We start from the raw sequence: 18,919 nt of genomic DNA on the forward strand, positions 1-18,919 counted from the left end.
ACATGAGTTGGTGCAATTGTTAAAATCTAGTTCATTGATGAAGAATCAATTGTAGAGATAGAATTTTCTCATTTCTGTAGAAAAAGAATAATCACAATGAGTATCTAATGAGATACTTATACAGCTGTAACTAACTAGTCTAGTGTTCTCAACTAACTAACTTCCCTAACAAACTAATCATTACACTTAATTCATTAACTACTTCCATGTGTACAACATAATCAACCCACTGTACAATATCCTAGTTCTAACACTCCCCCTCAAGTTGAGAATGAAAAATGTTTTTCATTCCCAACTTGGAAGTCAAGTACTCATGCTGCCTGTGCCCAAGGGCCTTGGTAAAGACATCTGCTAGCTGTTCCTTGCTGCTCACATGCTCAGTATTGATCAAACCTTTCTGTAGCTTGTCTCTTACAAAGTGGCAGTCAATTTCAATGTGCTTTGTTCTCTCATGGTACATTGGATTCATTGCTATTTGTAAGGCTGCTTTGTTGTCACAAAACAGCTTCATTGGTAACTGTGTTTCTATTCTCAATTCCTTCAGTAATCCTGCAATCCATACCAACTCTGAGACTGTGTATGCCATTGATCTGTACTCAGCCTCAGCTGAGCTTCTAGACACTGTGCTTTGCTCCTTTGATTTCCAAGAAATAAGGGATGAGCCTATCTTGACACAGTATCCTGTTACTGATCTCCTTGTCATTGGACATGAGGCCCAATCCGAGTCACAATAAGCAGTGACTTTAGTTGTTCCAACACTTGACATCAACAAACCTAAACCGGGTTGCTTCTTTATGTACTTCACTATGTGTAATGCTGCATCATAATGAGACTGTTTGGGAGCAGACATGAACTAGCTCAAGCATTGCACTGAATAAGAAATATCAGGTCTTGTCATTATGAGATATAGTAATTTCCCTATCAACTTCTGATAACTCCCCCTGTCTTCCAACAATTTGTCCTCCAATGGTTGATCTGTATCATTGCTTTTGTTACACCCATCAGGCTCCTTATTTGTCATCTTAATGTGTTATTTTCTGCTGTCATCATATTCCTTACTTGTCAGTTTCACATGTTGCTCAAGAGGTGCATCCTTTGGCTTGGAACCTGACAGTCCTAATTCTGAAACAAGACTGAGGGCATATTTTCTTTATGACATCAAAATGCCTTCTTTAGATCTTGCAAACTCTATGCCCAAGAAGTACCTAAGCTCTCTTAAATCCTTCACTTTGAAACTCTGCTGAAGTTCATGTTTAGCTTTGTGGATTTCTCCAAGATCATTTCCTGTCAATAACAGATCATCTATATACACAAGTAGAATGACAAAACTATTTGGTCCAACAGACTTAGTAAATAGGGAATAATCATGTTTGCTTTGAATGAAGCCGATTTTAACAATGATTAAATCAACTTGAGATTCCGTTGTGCTGCTCGCTTGATCCATACAAGGATTTGAGCAGTCTACGGACTTTAGTGGAACCCTTAGAACTCCCCCTTAGACTGGCAAATCCTTGACGAAGAACCATGTACACCTCCTCAGTGAGATCACCATTTAAAAATGCATTATGCACATCCATTTGGAAAATAGGCCAAGAATGCAAAGCAGCTAAGGAAATAATGGTCCTAACAGTTACCATTTTAGCAACAGGGGAGACAGTATCATGAAAATCCAACCCCTCTTGTTGGGTGTAACCTTTGGCAACTAATCTAGATTTGTACCTTTCGATGGTGCCATCAGCATTATATTTGATTTTAAACACCCACTTACAACTAATTGGGGTCTTACCAACAGGCAGATCTACTACTTTCCATGTATGGTTGGATTCAAGTGCTTCAATTTCAAGCTTCATGGCCTGAACCCATCTCTGATCTTGAACAGCTTGAGAGTAAGTGAAAGGTTCAGAATGAACAGAGTAGACAGATAAGAAGGATTGAAAAGGCTTGGAAAGATGAGAGTAAGAAACAAATTTATCTATAGGATATAGAGAAGAGGAGACAGTGGAGGAGGGTAAAGGTGGATGAACATAATCAGTTAACCAAACAGATGGTCTAAGTGGTCTAGAGGACTTTCTTGGAGGAATGGGGTTAGGAGTAAGGTCCAGGGAGGATGGTAAAGCAGGATGAGGATCAGATGCCTGATAATGAGGTTGAGTCCCATCAGAGTTAGAAGTAGTGTGGTCAACATCAGAGGTAGAGACAGTGGGATCAATCTCAGAGTTAGAGTCAGGTGGTGGAGTAGGTGAGGGAGGTGAGGCAATGAGAGGAAGAGAAATAAGAGAAGCAAGAGTGTCTAAAGTAGAAAATGGATTAGATGTTGCAGGAATGCGAGTTAGGATAAGAGAAGGAGGGTCTGAGACTAAAGGAGTAAAGGAAGGTGGTGAAGTAGAGGAAAGATGTTGGAGAAAGGTGGATTTAGGATGCTGAAAAGGAAAGTTGTGTTCCATGAAAACAACATCCCTACTAATAAAAAAGGTGTGTGATTCCAAGTTGAGCAACCTATTGTCACGACCTTGACCCATTGAGACTAGTGCCGGGCGGGCACCCCGAAACACATTCATTAATCCGGTTCGCAGAGCTTACGCGTATATAAATATCGAATGACTTGTCTCGAATTATCTCAAAAGTCTCAAACACAAACATATATATATCGAGAAGCGGCAAGGCTATCAAAGATTATACAAAAGCAAGATGGTGAACACGAACATAGAGAAAGAACCCACGTATACGTCTACGGACACTTCCATGCGTACCTGAAAACAAATACATATACCCCGCGAACGAATATATGTACAAAGTGAGCATCCCTAATCTAATGTACTGCGGGCATGAAAAAAGGTGTGTGATTCAGCATGTAAAGCATTGAGAGGAGGACGGAACATAATAACTCATAACTTACTTGCCTTTGAAACATAAATCATACGTATCCATTTCATATACGACTGGAAGAGTAGCCCATGATATAGCGTGCCCGGCCCTTTAATGAGGGACGCGGTAAGTAAAATCATCGGATGCGTATACATATAACGATGCCCGGCCAATGAGGGACGCGGTGATAATCATATCATATACATATATCGTGCCCGAATTTGGTTTGAACAGATAGTCATTATATATACATCTGGCTAGCATCATCCTTATCATTATTATATCATATAACATGCCCGCAGTGAGGAGCCGGTAAAATTTTGATGTGCCCGGGACGCGATAAGATCATAATAGCTCGCACGAGAGTATGAGAAACCACGTACACACAAACACTTAACGACATGTCAACGAAATCTCATTTTAAAGCTAAATACTCAAGTTCCTTGAAAATCATTCGAGAACATATCAAGTTGTACTTTAGAAATTGTGGGTACGGTCAGATCATATGACATAATAGTCAAGGACTCAGAATAGTGTATTATTTCCAAAACCAAGACATAGAAATCGAACTTTCTTTCGAATGCCACTCTATTAATCCAAACTTCCGAAACCACACTATTCATCAAAATCATATACATAAGATCATTATCATAAACTCAAAAGGTAAGATTGTGAAATGGGATCATAATCGTATCACATTTTCATCGAAGTAAAGGAAAAAGTCGCGGGACCCACGGACGGGTGTCGACCCGAGCCGGGCCGCCTATGAAAAACATAATCATCATACATCATAGGAATCATTTTTGAGCATATCGAAGCGATCCCAGGATCTATGTTACGGACTTTCGTAGTTTTCGTTATTTAGGAACGAAACTGCTTTTAAAAACCATTTTGTTTTTGAGGCCATAGTGTGCATACGAAGACCATGAAACAAATAATAATCACTGAGACATGGTCGGATCGGTGAATGATGCCTTTAGACTAAGGTATGCCAAAAGAAAAAGGGTTGCGCTTTACATCAATGCTAATCACGACTTACGCCTCGGGCTCCCCAAACAAATCAAGGATGCCATATTATCGGCGTTAATTCCAAACTAGCCTTTAAATTCTACGAAAATTGTTTCCCCTTGAAATAGGCCAACCCAGGGAATTTAACTCGGCCAAATCCAGCACCAACAAAAATAACAACCAACCTAGCAACATTACTAATCAATCCGAAAGGCAACTCCTGACGGTGTGAATCGTTTACATTCAAATACTAACCGAATAAAGTTCTAAGCAAGTCAAGTACAACAATCAAAAATTGCTCCAACTATCATATTCCTCATTTCCAAATCTTGATTTGCACCAACAATTCACATCCTAACAATATCATTCTCATAATATACAAATTACATTAAATGTACAATAACCTCGAATCAGTCCGCAACAATTACAACATCAATTTGAGTCACAAACTCTGCATTCTCACTATAACGGTAAACGTTATGTAGAATCATTCATTCATTGTCATATAATATGACCCATTTTATGTACATGTGCACATACTTATGATTCTCATTCATTTCTCCACTTTACATCAAACGTGCTAACTAGGCATTAATTCATGGCTTCGACCTGACCACGACACACCTTGTGCTATCGAAAATCTCACACACATTGATTTTTTCCATTTTTTAACATACTACCACATGCATACAACCTTTATAACATATAAAACATGATCAATTCTTACCTTTATTTTATTGACTCCACACTTTGCCTGGGGTTTGGAAATGGTTGGATGACTTAACACTTCCACGCTACTTAGGAGCCTGTTTCATCAACAAATATTTTAGAATGGCTAGAATTGAAGTTGGTTTTCCTTGCCTTGGTAAGTGAACTCCTTTCTCTTTCTTGACTTATTTTTTTTTCTAAGTGTTGAAATGAATAAAAGATGACTTTATCTTTTAAGCTTATTGCACAAGTGTCCATGGCCCACACACATGTGTTGGACCAATTAAAATTGTCCACAAAGTGTGTGGGACCATTATTCGGCCAAAGGGCTTGAAATAATGCATGATTTTCAAGCTTTCAAATATATCACTTTTGGTCCCAAATTTTCCTAATTGTTCCATACCAACAAATTCATGAACAACTTATGTCTCAAAATAAAATCGAAGGTCAAAAGTCTCGACTTTGTATCTCGGAATTGTCCCCGTGGTAATTCGGATTGTCCCAATGTACAAAAACACGGGATATAACACCTATAGCCCTTCTGAGTGGAAGACTAGCCCATGAATATTTTGCGGATAGTTTATACGGTAATTTGGTTTGGTTGTATATAAAGAATAAAATTTTGATGTGACTAAGATTAGGGGAATGACTTGAACTTTTTCTGTAAAACTTGAGAAGGTAGTCTATTAATCAAGTAGGGAACCGGCTCCCAATATTTCAAAGGTGTGGGCTTGAAATCTTAGACGGACAACCGGATTTACGTTCAAGTTGAGGTGTGTGCCTATGAATGATGCCTTTAGATTGGAAAAAGGCGACAATGTTGGTTGAAAAAATCACCATTATCCCACGAATTGTTTGATGAATCTTTCGGCCAAGGCGAGTGTGAATCATTTGAATAAAGTTGCTAAGTACAACAAAAACATCACTTTTCAATCTTAATAGAAATGTCTAGGTGAGTCTGGTACAATCATCCACTAAGGTAAGGAAATATCTAAATCCATTATGTACGGACTCTATATGGACCCCATCTCCATGTGGATAAGATCCATTTGACGAGACAAAGTAGTACTAGTAGGAAATGGTAACCTATTTTGTTTTGCTAGAGGACGGATATGACCAATGAAATCTGAGTTTTATTCTTATTGATGAATTGTTTTAATGCGGGGATATTCGGCGACCTTTGAGTAAGGAGCATGTCATATGAGAAGAACTTGATGTTGGTGGCTAAGTAGTAGTAGTAGTAGTAGTAATATTAGGATGCAAAGGATAAATAGAACCTTGAATGTAAGCAATGAGTAATATTGGTGTAGAAGGATTGAGATATCACACCACTTCGGTCTACCAATCCCTTCACCATACCCTTTGAAGGGATTAGGAACAAGCAAAAATAAGGATAAACAAGTTCTAGAATAATTTGGACAACTTTGGCTTGAGAAATTTGAAATCAGGTATATAGAGAACATTGCTAAGGGATTGTGATTGGGACAAAGGATAAGAACCTATATGAGTAATATTGGTTTTAGCACCATTTGGTAAGTAAACAGGTTTAGGACACACGATCAGATAGTAAGTTCAAGCATGATGCCATGTGATTAGTATCACCTGAGTCAACAATCCAGTCATGTAGAGTTTTAGATGGTTTACCTGTCATGTTGGCCATATCTGCTAGTTCTTTGTCCTTCTCAATCAAGGGCAAAATGTGCTGGTATTGATCAGGAGTGAAAAACATTTCCATGAATTATTTGAGGGAAACTTTGGTGGACCTTGTTCTTGTTCCACATTATTAGCATTGTGAGCTGAGGGCCTGGCATTGTTGTTCCTATAGCCTCCATTGTTTCTGTTGACATAACCTCTACCACCACCATTATTTCTATTACCACCATGATTGCCATAATTCCTAGGACCACCACGATTTCCATTAACCCTGTATCCACCTCCTCGACCACCAGGAAAGTTATTTCCACTGCTGAAACCACTCTCATATCCACCAGCATTATTGTATCCACTGCTATATTCAATTTTTTTTATTTACACCCTTACAGTCATTAGGGTATCCAATGAGTTTATAACAAAAATTACGCACGTATCTGTCTTTTTTTGCGGTGTGTACGGTATAATTACACATTAGGATCTCCTTATAGTTTGATGCGTTTTACTTGCTTTCTCCTTACACTGCAAATGCGTTCCAAGTGTTCCAGATTGAACTACAAATCCTCCTTTCATACGTTGGCTCTCCTCATGAGCTATCATGGAATATACTTGATATAGGCTAGGTGTAGGATCCATCATAAGGATTTGACTCTTTTGATGGGAATATGTATCATTAAGTCTCATCAGAAACTTCATAGTCTTTTGTAAGTTCAAATAATCCATAAATGTCTTAGATTTTGGACACTCACATGACCGACGTGGTATAAGCACCTCAAATTCATCCCACAAGTCATTCAACATAGAAAAGTATATGGATACACTTAGGTGCCTTGAGTCAAACATGCGATTTCTTTATTCATGTGATAGATTCTTGTGGCATTTACCTTGTCAAAACGCTCTGTGAAGGCTTTCCAAACACTTTGTGCACTATTGGAATATACAATACCTCTTCGTAATTCCTTCGCAACTAATGCCATAATCCACGACTATACAATCGCGTTGCAACGATCCCACTGATGCAGTTTGTATTCATTTCCTTCATACTTTCCTCTAGTACATGTGCCATCAATGAACCCAATTTTGTTCTTGACGAGGAGTGACATTTTCACAGACCTACTCCATTCTGAGTAATTCTCTGTTCCAACTAGTAATTGAGGAACCAAAGAAATCCCTGGTGTATCAGACGGATGAACATCGAGTATATATTTGCTATCAATTGTTGTAGAAGCTAAATTGTTAGTTTCTTGATATCGCCATTTTAGGGTTTCAAATCACCTTGGCTAGAATCAAAATAGAGTCAAAACACAGATTTTGACTGAAATAGAATTATTACCGAAACTCGATTAGGAGGGATATTGAAATCAAAATCAAGGAATTGAACTCAAAATTGAAGAATTGATGAATACAGACTCGTGTTTTGAAGGAGAAAATTGCAATTTCTGCAAATCGAGAGAGAGAAAAAAAATATCAATGAAATCAAAATAGCGATGATGAACAAAAGGAAAATAAACTGAGTTCGGTTCAATTTGATTGAAAACCTTGCTCTGATACCATGTTAAAATCTAATTCATTGATGAAGAATCAATTGCAGAGAGAGAATTTTCTCATTTCTGTAGAAAAAGAATAATCATAATGAGTATCTAATGAGATACTTATACGAAAGTTAACTAACCGATATAGTGTTCTCAACTAACTAACTTCCCTAACAAACTAATCATTACACTTAATTCATTAACTACTTCCATGTGTACAACATAATCAACACACTGTACAATATCCTAGTTCTAACAGCAATGTTACTCTAGAAAGCATATATCTGCAAGGTGTATTATCAAGATTGACCTTCAGAAGGCGTATGATTACGTCGAGTGGATATAGTTACAACAAGTAATAGAGAAAATTGGTTTTCCAAGAAGATTTATTCTCTCGAATGCTTGGAATGCATTAGTAATCTTGTCAATTATACTATTCTGATCAAAAGTGAAACGACACAACCTTTTGATGCTGCTAAAGGGTTGAGGCAGGGGGACCCTGTATCCCCTTTTCTCTTGGCTATATCCATGGAATACCTTAGTAGGAGTCTAGCTGGGCTGAAGGCTGATCCTAAATTCAACTTCCTTCCAAAGTGTACAAAATTAGGGAATTACACACATCGGCTTTTGCGATGATCTCTGCCCCCTCTTCACAAGTGGGCGACTTGTCTTATGTTAAGGCTCTATAGATATTTCCGGGAGTTCTCAGGAGCATCAGGATTACAGGAAAATCTGGGAAAGAGTGCAGTATATTTTGGTAGAGTTTCTCAAGCCTCACAGGACTCTATTTTACATCATCTCAAAGTTGGGCTTGGAGAACTGCCTTTCAAGTATCTGGGCATTCCTTTATCAACTAAGGTTTCTATACTGTAATTGAAGACTCTGATTGATAAAATTACTGCTAGAGTGTCCTCTTGGACTGCAGAAAAACTCTCTTATGCTGGAAGAGTACAATTAGTTCAAACTGTCCTTTTTGGTGTTCAAGCCTATTGGGCACAATTGTTTATTATCCTTGCTAAAGTTCTCAAATCGATTGAAGGTTATTGTAGGAGTTTTATATGGTTTGGTAACAATGAAATTACAAAGAAGTCTCTTGTGGCTTGGCCTAGAGTCTGTTTGCCCAAAGCTTCTGGTAGGCTGAAATTAATCAATTTGCAGTTTGGAATAAAGTTGCAATAGCTAAAACCTGTTGGGATTTATCTAACAAAAAAGATATACTTTGGATCAAATGGATTCATGCGTATTACATCAAAAGGATGGTGATTAGTGAGATGAATACCCCATCTCAAGCTTGCTGGATGGTGAGACAAATCTTGGAAGCCAAAAACACACTAGCTCTATTGCAGACTAATTTTCCCAATAGTCATAGTGTGATTAGGCGGATATACTTGAAGTTAGATAGAGAGAGAGGTGTGAAAGTAATAGCCGCACAGCCCCCAACCAAGGGAGTGGTTACGTCCAGTATGTCCCCCCTTATTCCCGACATGCTATGGTACCCCAGAGTGGGTAGGAGCGGGTCGAGTCCGTATCTACTGGTAAAGACTCCTATTCTTCTCCTTGGGTTATGAAATAATTCAATAGCTCCGGGCTCCCTCACTGCATTCCAAGGCAAGCTCCTACTAGATTCTAGTTGCTCTGGAACAATTAGGAGATTCTCTAGAAGGATATTATTAAGGATCTCATCGAAAACTTACAGCAGCTTGCCAAACAAAGGCTAGGCGAAACCAGGCAGCCCGCCCAGAGTTTGACCTTCTCCAGTCCTGGAAGGAAGCCTTACTTTCCTTCCTTCCCCCAGCATCTGTTTATCAAAGTACTTCTCCGATTGCTCAAGACATCTCTTTTCAACCGATTTGTTGTGGATTGGATGATGGAAATGTTTCATGTTTCAGAATCACGCTAGGCCAAAAACTACCTTCACTATGTGGTTGCACCTTCATGCAGTGGGCGTACGCAAGATTTTTTATAAGCAGTGTCACATTTTAAAATAAGAATAAATAAATAAAACACTATAACGTCACATTAAAAAAAACGAACATAATCTAAAGAAAACATAATTCCTGTACTATGTTACTTGAACTCTTCTCGATGAATTTTCATTTTTTGAAATGTATTCAAAATTACCTCGTTATAAGTAACACTAAACAATACTTTTTATATAAGGCACCAAACTTTCACTAAAAAGTTCATTATTCATTTAATTCCGCAAGTCGATCTTAATCAATTTCATCGACGAGAAAGAAGACAAAGGAAAAAAAAATAGCACAATAAATAAGCAGAAAAGTAGAACCATCCTTAGCTATCAAATATTTCCTTGTCAAAAATGTTTAGAAAAGCTACTGTTAACCAGCTGGTTCTATGTTTTGTTAACTTCTGAGAAGGGTTCGAATCCGGAAAAGTATCATCTTGTATATGAGGCGAGAACTTTTTAAAAAATCAAAATAAAGCTACAGAGTTTCGAACTCAAGACCTTGCAAAGAAACTTGAGACGCTGGACCAATTGAGCTACACTATTTTCCAAACATCATAGGCTCCAAGCAGAGCCTTCATTCAGGTGTACCAATGTTCATAGTTTTCTTTAGTGAGCATTGGAACGTGAAATGGAGTTACATTAGTATTAGTCATCTTCTCTCTAAGTTTAGTTCTCTACCAAACACACCGGCTCTATACCAAATGTTAGAAATTTGGGAGAGCAAAACACAAACATCATTCAAAACACACTAGAAGAGAAATGGAGGAAAAGTGATTTTCTAATCAACTTGACTTAATCTGAATGGCTACATTACATGACTTTTAAAAAAAAAAAAACTGGTAAATAGCATTAAGGATACTTAATGCTGGAGACCTCTAAAAAGTTATCCACAAGGAGCAGTAAGACAAAAAGTATTTACTTGCTTCCTAAAAGTCTACCAATTGTTCTGCGCCCTCTACATTTGCTTCTTTACACCAAAATTGAAAATCTACAATACAGTTCCACTTCATTTTCTGCATAGTATTAAATTTATCCTCAAAACACCTCCCATTTCTCTCCTTCCAAATTGTCCACTAGATGCATAGATGCATAATGGAACTGCTCTCTACCATTTCTTTTGAGATTTGCTTCCTCCTCTTCTAATCCAACAACTTAGTAAATTAGTTGTATGTTTCGGCATGGTACAACTGTTTTTCCGGTGGTCAAGAACATGACCAAAGATGGGTTGTCACTTTACGGTGCGTAAAACAAATGATTATTTATTTCTACGAGCTCATTGCGAAATAACATCTAGAAACCAATTGCATTCCCCTCTTCCGTAAGACTTCATGGGTGAGACGAGGCTTTTTCGGTCACAAGCCAAGTGAAGCACTTGATTTTGGATGGTACCAAACTTTTCCACACCTTTGTCCATGGACCCGTTCTTCCTCCCCGGTTGCTCCAACACTTCCAACTTGTGTATTCTTCTCTAAGAAACTCCCATCACCGTGATGTTTCCGATTGATTACATCTAGGGTTGGAGAAGTCCCTCTAAACTTATCAACTTCCTTCAAGAGCTCGGCCACCTTGCCAATTTCCCAATCATTCAAATTTCTTCTCAAACAAATATTCCACCCTTGTGGAGTCCAAGACTCGCCATAGTAGTATCGTGATTCGCAAATGGTAAATAGATCGGAAAAGTGTTCATCAAAGGAGCTTGCCCAATCCGGACTTCCTTCCAAAATAGTACCTTAGTGCCATCACCCACCTCACAAATAGTTGAACTTCTCCATGTATCTAGCCTAGTTAATAAGTCCACACTTCATATCTTCCAAATACATAAATAAAACTTATGTTGCTCGGACTCTTCAAAAATATCGACAGATGCGTGTCGAACACTCCAAAAGTAGTGCATTTTTGGAGAATCGACATGGGTGCGACAACGAAAGTAAAAAGTCCGCGCAGCTTAGAATAAAACTACTTGACTTTTGCTTCTGGAATAAGTCCATATTTCTAATACATGTATTTCATAAAACAACACTCTTAATTGATATTCTACTTCATGAACAAACATGTGAACAAATGAAATAATGCGAGCAAGTTTATATTCTCAACAACACATAGGATGGAGTCTAATCTTCACATTTGGCTCCAAATTAACTTTCTTTGTTAGTAATCCATAAAGAGGGAAAATTCACGTCTGAATTGATAAGATCTGAGTCAACCTAACTACAACATTTGCTAACAAAAATTAGAATAATCTTCATCGGGGGGGGGGGGGGGGGGGATTCACCAATTAGGGTGGGGGTGGCATGACACTCCCTAGATTGATGCAATCTGCTTAAACTAGATTAAATATTTGATCCTGCCACCCCCGTCGCAAATTAGACAAAGGTGCCATGGCTGGTAGACACAAGTTTGAATCTATCTTGAACATTTTCCGACTGCCATTTTTTTTTGTGCTTTTTAGTTCCTTTGTATCAGTCATTTCTCTTTTCGGCTCTCCCAATTTTCTATTTATCTTTTTATCATTTATCATTTATATTTTTTATTATTTATATTTTCTTTCATCCATTCTATTATTTTATCTATGATCTCTGACGAGAACACATAAAATAAAAACTTCAAAATCACTTAAATTAAGCATTTCTCTTAATCTCAAATCTATGAGTCTCAATAAGAATTTTTGTTTGAGATCAAAATTCATTTTTTATTATAATTTCTTTTGTTGGTTACTCCCTCCATCCATGTTTACTTGTCTATATTTGACTTGGGACACTCTTAATAAGCAATAAATAAAATGAAAAATGAATTGGAGTACTTAATAATAAGGGTAAAATAGGTATAAAATGGTAAATTATGTTTTGGGTTTTAAAACTATAAAACTTACAAGTAAAAATGGACATTTATTTTAGTATAATGGATAAATAAAAATAGACGGAGGGAGTGTATTATAAAAATTTGTGCTTTTCTATAATTGTTAAATTCAATTTAAATCAATTTACTACTTAAATTGTGATGAAAATTTCATAAGCATTGCTTCGAAAAAACATGAAATTTATGATTTATTTTTGAGAACTTATACAACAACAACAACAACAACATACCCAGTTGAATCCCACAGTGTGGGGTCTGGGGAGGGTTAAGTGTACGCAAACCTTACCCCCACCTTGAAAGGTAGGGAGACTGTTTCCGAAAGACCCTCGGCTCAAAATAAAGCAAGCGAAAAAAAGTCAGATACCGACAAGCAAATCAAAGCAATGCGAAAATGAGAAATAACAAGAGCAAAGAAGTCATGATAAAACAGTATGAAAAAACAAGACCCAGCACATAAAAGCAGGAATCAAATGGCAATAAAAAGTGGAGCAAAACTACGCCTACTAGTGCGACAAAAAAGCGAGACTACCTATTAGCCTTCTATCCTAATCGGAGCCCTCTACAACCTCCTATCTAAAGTCATGTCCTCGGTAATCTGAAACTGTGTCATGTCCTGCCTAATCACCTCTCCCCAATATTTCTTTGGCCTTCTCTCCTAAAACCGTCCATAGCCAACCTCTCACACCTCCGCACTGGGGCATCTATGTCTCTCCTCTTCACATGCCCAAACCATCTCAGCCTCGCTTCCCGCATCTTATCCTCCACCGATGCCACTCCCACCTTGTCCCGGATGTCCTCATTCCTGATCCTATCTCTCCTAGTGTGCCCACACATCCACCGCAGCATTCTCATTTCCGCCACTTTCATATTCTGCACGTGAGAGTTCTTGACTGGCCAATACTCTGCCTTGTACAATAGAGTCTGTCTAACCACCACTTTGTAGAACTTGCCTTTAAGTTTTGGTGGCACTTTCTTGTCACACAGCACTCCGGAAGCGAACCTCCATTTCAACCATCCTGCATCAATACGATGTGTGACATCATCATCAATATCCCCATTTTCTTGTAAAATAAACCCAAAATACTTGAAACTTCCTTCCTTTTGAATGACCTGGGTACCAAGCTTTATTTCCACGTCAGACCTTCGAGGTACGCCCTACCGAACTCACTCCAAGTACTCTGTCTTGGTCCTACTCAACTTGAATCCTTTAGACTCTAACGTCTGCCTCCAAACCTCTAGCTTAGAGTTAACTCCGCTACGAGTCTCGTCAATCAAGACTATGTCATCTGCGAACAACATATACCATGGCACCTCACCTTGAATTCGTCGCGTCAATCCATTCATCACCAAGGCAAATAAAAATGGGCTAAGGGCTGATCCCTGATGCAAACCCATCAGAACTGGGAAGTGCTCCGAGTCTCCTCCTATAGTCCTTACCCTGGTCTTGGCTCCATGATACATGTCCTTGATCACTCTAATGTACGCCACAGGTACACCTTTAGCCTCCAAGCATCTCCACAGAACCTCTCTTGGCACTTTATCGTAAGCTTTCTCTAGGTCGATGAATACCATGTGCAAGTCCCTTTTCCGCTCCCTATATTGGTCCACCAATCTCCTAACAATATGAATAGCTTCAGTAGTAGAACGCCCCGGCATGAATCCGAACTGGTTCTCTGAAGTAGACACGCCTTTCCTCACCTTCATCTCTATCACCCTTTCCCACACTTTCATAGTGTGGCTTAGCAGCTTGATACATCTATAGTTGTTGCAGCTTTGAATGTTGCCCTTGTTCTTGTACAAAGGAACCATTGTACTCCACCTCCATTCTTCGGGCATCTTTGCCGTCTTAAAAATGGCATTAAACAACCCAGTCAGCCACTCCAAGCCTGCCCTGCCTGCACTCTTCCAAAATTCCCCAGGAATCTCGTCAGGTCCGGTCGCTCTTCCCTGCATATCCTACGAACAACACCCTTAACCTCGTCGACCCTTATACTCCTACAATAACCACAATCGCGATACCTCTCAGAGTACTCCAAATCTCCCAACACAATGTCTCTGTCCCCCTTCTTCGTTCAAGAGTTTATGGAAGTATGACTGCCATCTCCGTCTAATGAGAGCCTCCTCCACCAACATTTTGCCATCCTCGTCCTTGATGCACTTTACTTGATCCAGGTCACGTACCTTCCTTTCTCTCGCCTTAGCAAGCCTGAACAATTTCTTATCCCCGCCTCTGTCCTCTAGTTATGCATAAAGGCGTTCAAACGCCGCCGTATTTTTGAGAACTTATAGTTTATCTAATTCTACATTTACTTATGGGGGTGTAATTTACCTATTGAAGAGTTTTTCTATTATTTTTCTTATTTTGATTGGTGTAATTCCCTTATTAAAGATGTTATTTTACTTGTGCAAGTTCATTTTTTAATATACGTAAAAGATGTAAGTTCCTTGTGAAAATATTGATTTTACTTCTGTTGTTAATGGGTGTGATTCCTTGTTTAAGATGCTAATTATGTTCGTTTCTTGATTTTTGAGATGTAATTTTCATATTTACAAATAAAAAACGGCCTATTAAGTTGACCCCAAAACTCAAAAGAGAGGGACCCGACCCAAATACACATTCCTAACAAGATGTACATTAAAGAAAATTGTGGCAGAATTGTGGCACCAGTCACCTTTAAATCCTAGATCCGCCTCTGATCTCCATGACAAACTCCACAATCTTTAAAAGTCAAGGAAAAACAATTCAAAGCAGATCGGAAAAAGAAATAACAGAAGTGAAGAAGCCATGGCAAAATGCTATAGTTAGCATGACAAAATAGTCTGGAAAAAAAAATCGTAGCTATCATAAAATAATATGATAATTGAAGTACAAAAAACAACAGATAATAACAAAAATCGAAGCACAAGAAATTATAAAAGTAACACTTCGACTACTAGTATAGTAGATCTCAATATCTGACTATCAATAGGAAAGCTAACCAAACTAAACTAAAACAAACGAAAGATATACTTTTTCTAATTCATAAATACATCCATAAACATAGAGCAAAATTTGTGCACGAACACAACTCCATATACAGAGAGATACGTCTATAACCTGAAATGGCTTATTATTCTTCTTCTTCCCATCATTCTCTATCTCCATTTTCTCACCATTTTCACTCATTGCTTCACAAAAATCGAAATTCACATATTCAAATTACAAAAATTAACAGAGAATTTTTGAGAGCTTTGTTCTAGAAATAAATGGAAGCTACCAAAGGAAGGACGTGGTTTTAAGAAATTGAATTAATAATTAACATTTTTGGTCCCTAAATTATAAATATATTTGAACTTTGGTACTGTGATATCTGATGACGCACGTTTAATCTTTTAATTAATTGAATTATCCTGTTTGGATGGGCTTAAAAAGCGAAATTTTATAAGCGAAAACGAAATTTTATAAGTTTTTAGATAAGCTAAGTCAAACGGGCCTAATTATTTTTTTAGGCTTATTTTAAAGACAAATGACTTTATCTTTGGCCCCAAACACTAAAAAAAGTCGAAAACGCCTTATAAAAATCGTTTTCAGCAACTTATAAGCCAATCCAAACCGGCTCTATGTGTTTTTAGTCTGATGAGAAGTACTCGCTCCGTCCCCATTTATATGAGGATGTTTCATTAGGGAAAGGAAGACTTTTAAATCTTGTGATTTAAAACAAGTCAAAGAAATTTTTATAGCTAAAAATCATTTCATTAAGGGTAAAATGAGAATTTCAGAGTTAAGCTGTTTCTAATTATAGAAATATGTTATTTTTTGGGACTGACTTAAAAGGAAAAAGTATTATATAAATTGGGACGAAGGGAGTATGTTGTATTTGAACTACTTTTAAAAATATATTACCGTTAAATATGGCGTAACAATACAAGCTTAATATAATAAATGGGTAATTAAGTAGCAGAGCGACGAATAATTATAGTAAATTTGTGATATTCACTTCACAATCAAATATATCAAAAGTGAACATTTCAATTAGTTGAAGATTAAATATGCTTATTTAAATATTGTAAGGATCAAATTAAATTTTCAACAATTGAAGGACCAAAAACGCTATTATAATTGTAGTGGTGCAATAAAATAATGCGTAGAATCAGGGGCGTATCATTAGCAGGTTTATTAATAGTGCCACGTTGGATTGTATTGGTCCCAAGAGGACACGTGTTCGATAGTGGGGGCTCTACTGTTGTAAGCCACGAATTTACTGGAAGTTTCTGGAAATTTCTAAGGGTTAATACCTACACCAGATATAAGCGCCCCCTCACTGCCTGCCACGTGATGTAGATTTTTTAATAAATGACGTGGCACTAGATTATCCGTTGGATGTGAGATGTTGTGTAGATCAACGGATAGTGTGACAGTGGCCAATTTAAGAGTAGATTAAATTAGATTGGATGATATTCTATCTACCCACAGTTTGTTTTCCGAAAGTTGATTATGATTTTTGTCGCATATAGAAAGTTGGGCGAGTGCTTCGAGGACTTTGTCGTTTTGGCTTAAAAAACTCTGTTAGATATTTGTGACGTGCATTCTCAAGCGTCCTTTAATTTTAAACACACACGTCTTAATACGCCGTAAAATCTAATGTCTATTTCAATTGATGTAAATGTGTATAATTAAAGAATGAGATATATTTTATATGATTAACGTATTTATATAATGAGCTCTTGAAAACAAACATATAAACTTTTTCAAAATATGATAGCAGAAGTGTTTAATATGAACGATGTATCATGTATTCAAGTGCTCAATTGAAAATCATAATTTTAGCGTTTAAATAAAATTTGTGACAAATTTTAAAACTGTAAATTTATTAAGGCTTTCATTTTAACATCCAAAATTTGAGATGAACAATGTGCACGTAATATCAACCATGTAGCTTAAATAGAGAAAAAGTTGCAGAGCTTTTTATTTATTCTTGCAGGACAACTAAAGAAGTTGTAAGATAAAAATATGTTACTTTCCTCGTCACAATTTATGTGATACTTTTTTTTTTTTTAGTGATTTTAAAAAAATAGTAACTTTTTATATTTAATAATAATTTAACTTTAAACTTTCTATTTTACTCGTAATAAGATGATTTATAATCACACAAATATCCATGACTTATTTTAGATCACAAATTTTAAAAATATTTGTTTTAAACTTCATCCTCAATCAGACACTTACATATAAATTAGAGGACGGAGGAAGTAATAGTAATCATGCAGCATCCTCTATAAGTTAAGGTAGTAGTTAAAGGTCAATCAGGCTTTTATGCATGCTTTTCCAAGCTTGTGAATGAAGATTGTATCATTTCAGTTCACATGTCCAAAGAGGACTTAAGGCAATCATATAAATACTATTTGGATTCCTTCATATATATATTCTAAAGAAAAATTTAGGGGTCATTTGGTAGGATGTATTAGAGAAAATAATAGGAGTATCTGTATTAGCTATGGTAGTATTAAGTTCTTATTTGATAATGTTTTTCACTTATGTATAACTATTACATGCAATTTATACACCCTATTCAGTATTATTCTTATACATATCAAACCATAGTGTTATGGTTATTAACATATAGATAAGCATGGTTAAAGACATCGCCCTTAATACACCTAACCAAAGAGTATATATGATATAATATGAGCATAATTAATTTCAAATTACGAATACATCCTAATACTATTCTTATGTGCTCGAAAAACGACCCTTAGTACTTATCGGAAGCCAGTAATATATTATGCTCCGTGAAGCATGTAATTACAGCAATCATGAAAGCTAGCAGGAGGTGTTTTTAAAGTGAGTTAATCCAAGTGGAGAAATAAAATAATGAAAAATCAGGGGAGTATCATTGATAGGTTAATTAATAGTGCCACGTTGGATTCGTATTTGTTCCAGGAGGACATGTGTTTGATAGTGGGTCCCATATTTTGTATGCCAAGAAGTCACTAGATGTTTCTGGAAATTTCCGGGGGGTTGGTGGGTGTGGGTTGGGGTTTTTATTCCTCCAATTGTGTGCTATCGGTAGGGGTGGGCGTTCGATTTTCGGTTCGGTTTTATCAAACTTCGGTTTGGTATATTCGGAGATTCGGTTTTTTCAAGGTGGACACCAAACACCGAACCCAACTAGTTCGGTTCGGTTCTTTCGGTTTCGATTTTTTAAAGTTCGGTTCGGTTTCGGTTTTTTCAATTCGATTTTTTTAATATAATATTAGAAGCGATTCCATTGACACTAATTCATATTCTCAAAAATAATAAAACATAAAATTGATAAATTGAAATCAAAATCAAACAAACAAGATACACAAG

This window comes from Lycium ferocissimum, chromosome 5 (genome assembly GCF_029784015.1).
Source record: "Lycium ferocissimum isolate CSIRO_LF1 chromosome 5, AGI_CSIRO_Lferr_CH_V1, whole genome shotgun sequence".
In the NCBI taxonomy this organism is placed as follows: Eukaryota; Viridiplantae; Streptophyta; class Magnoliopsida; order Solanales; family Solanaceae; genus Lycium; species Lycium ferocissimum.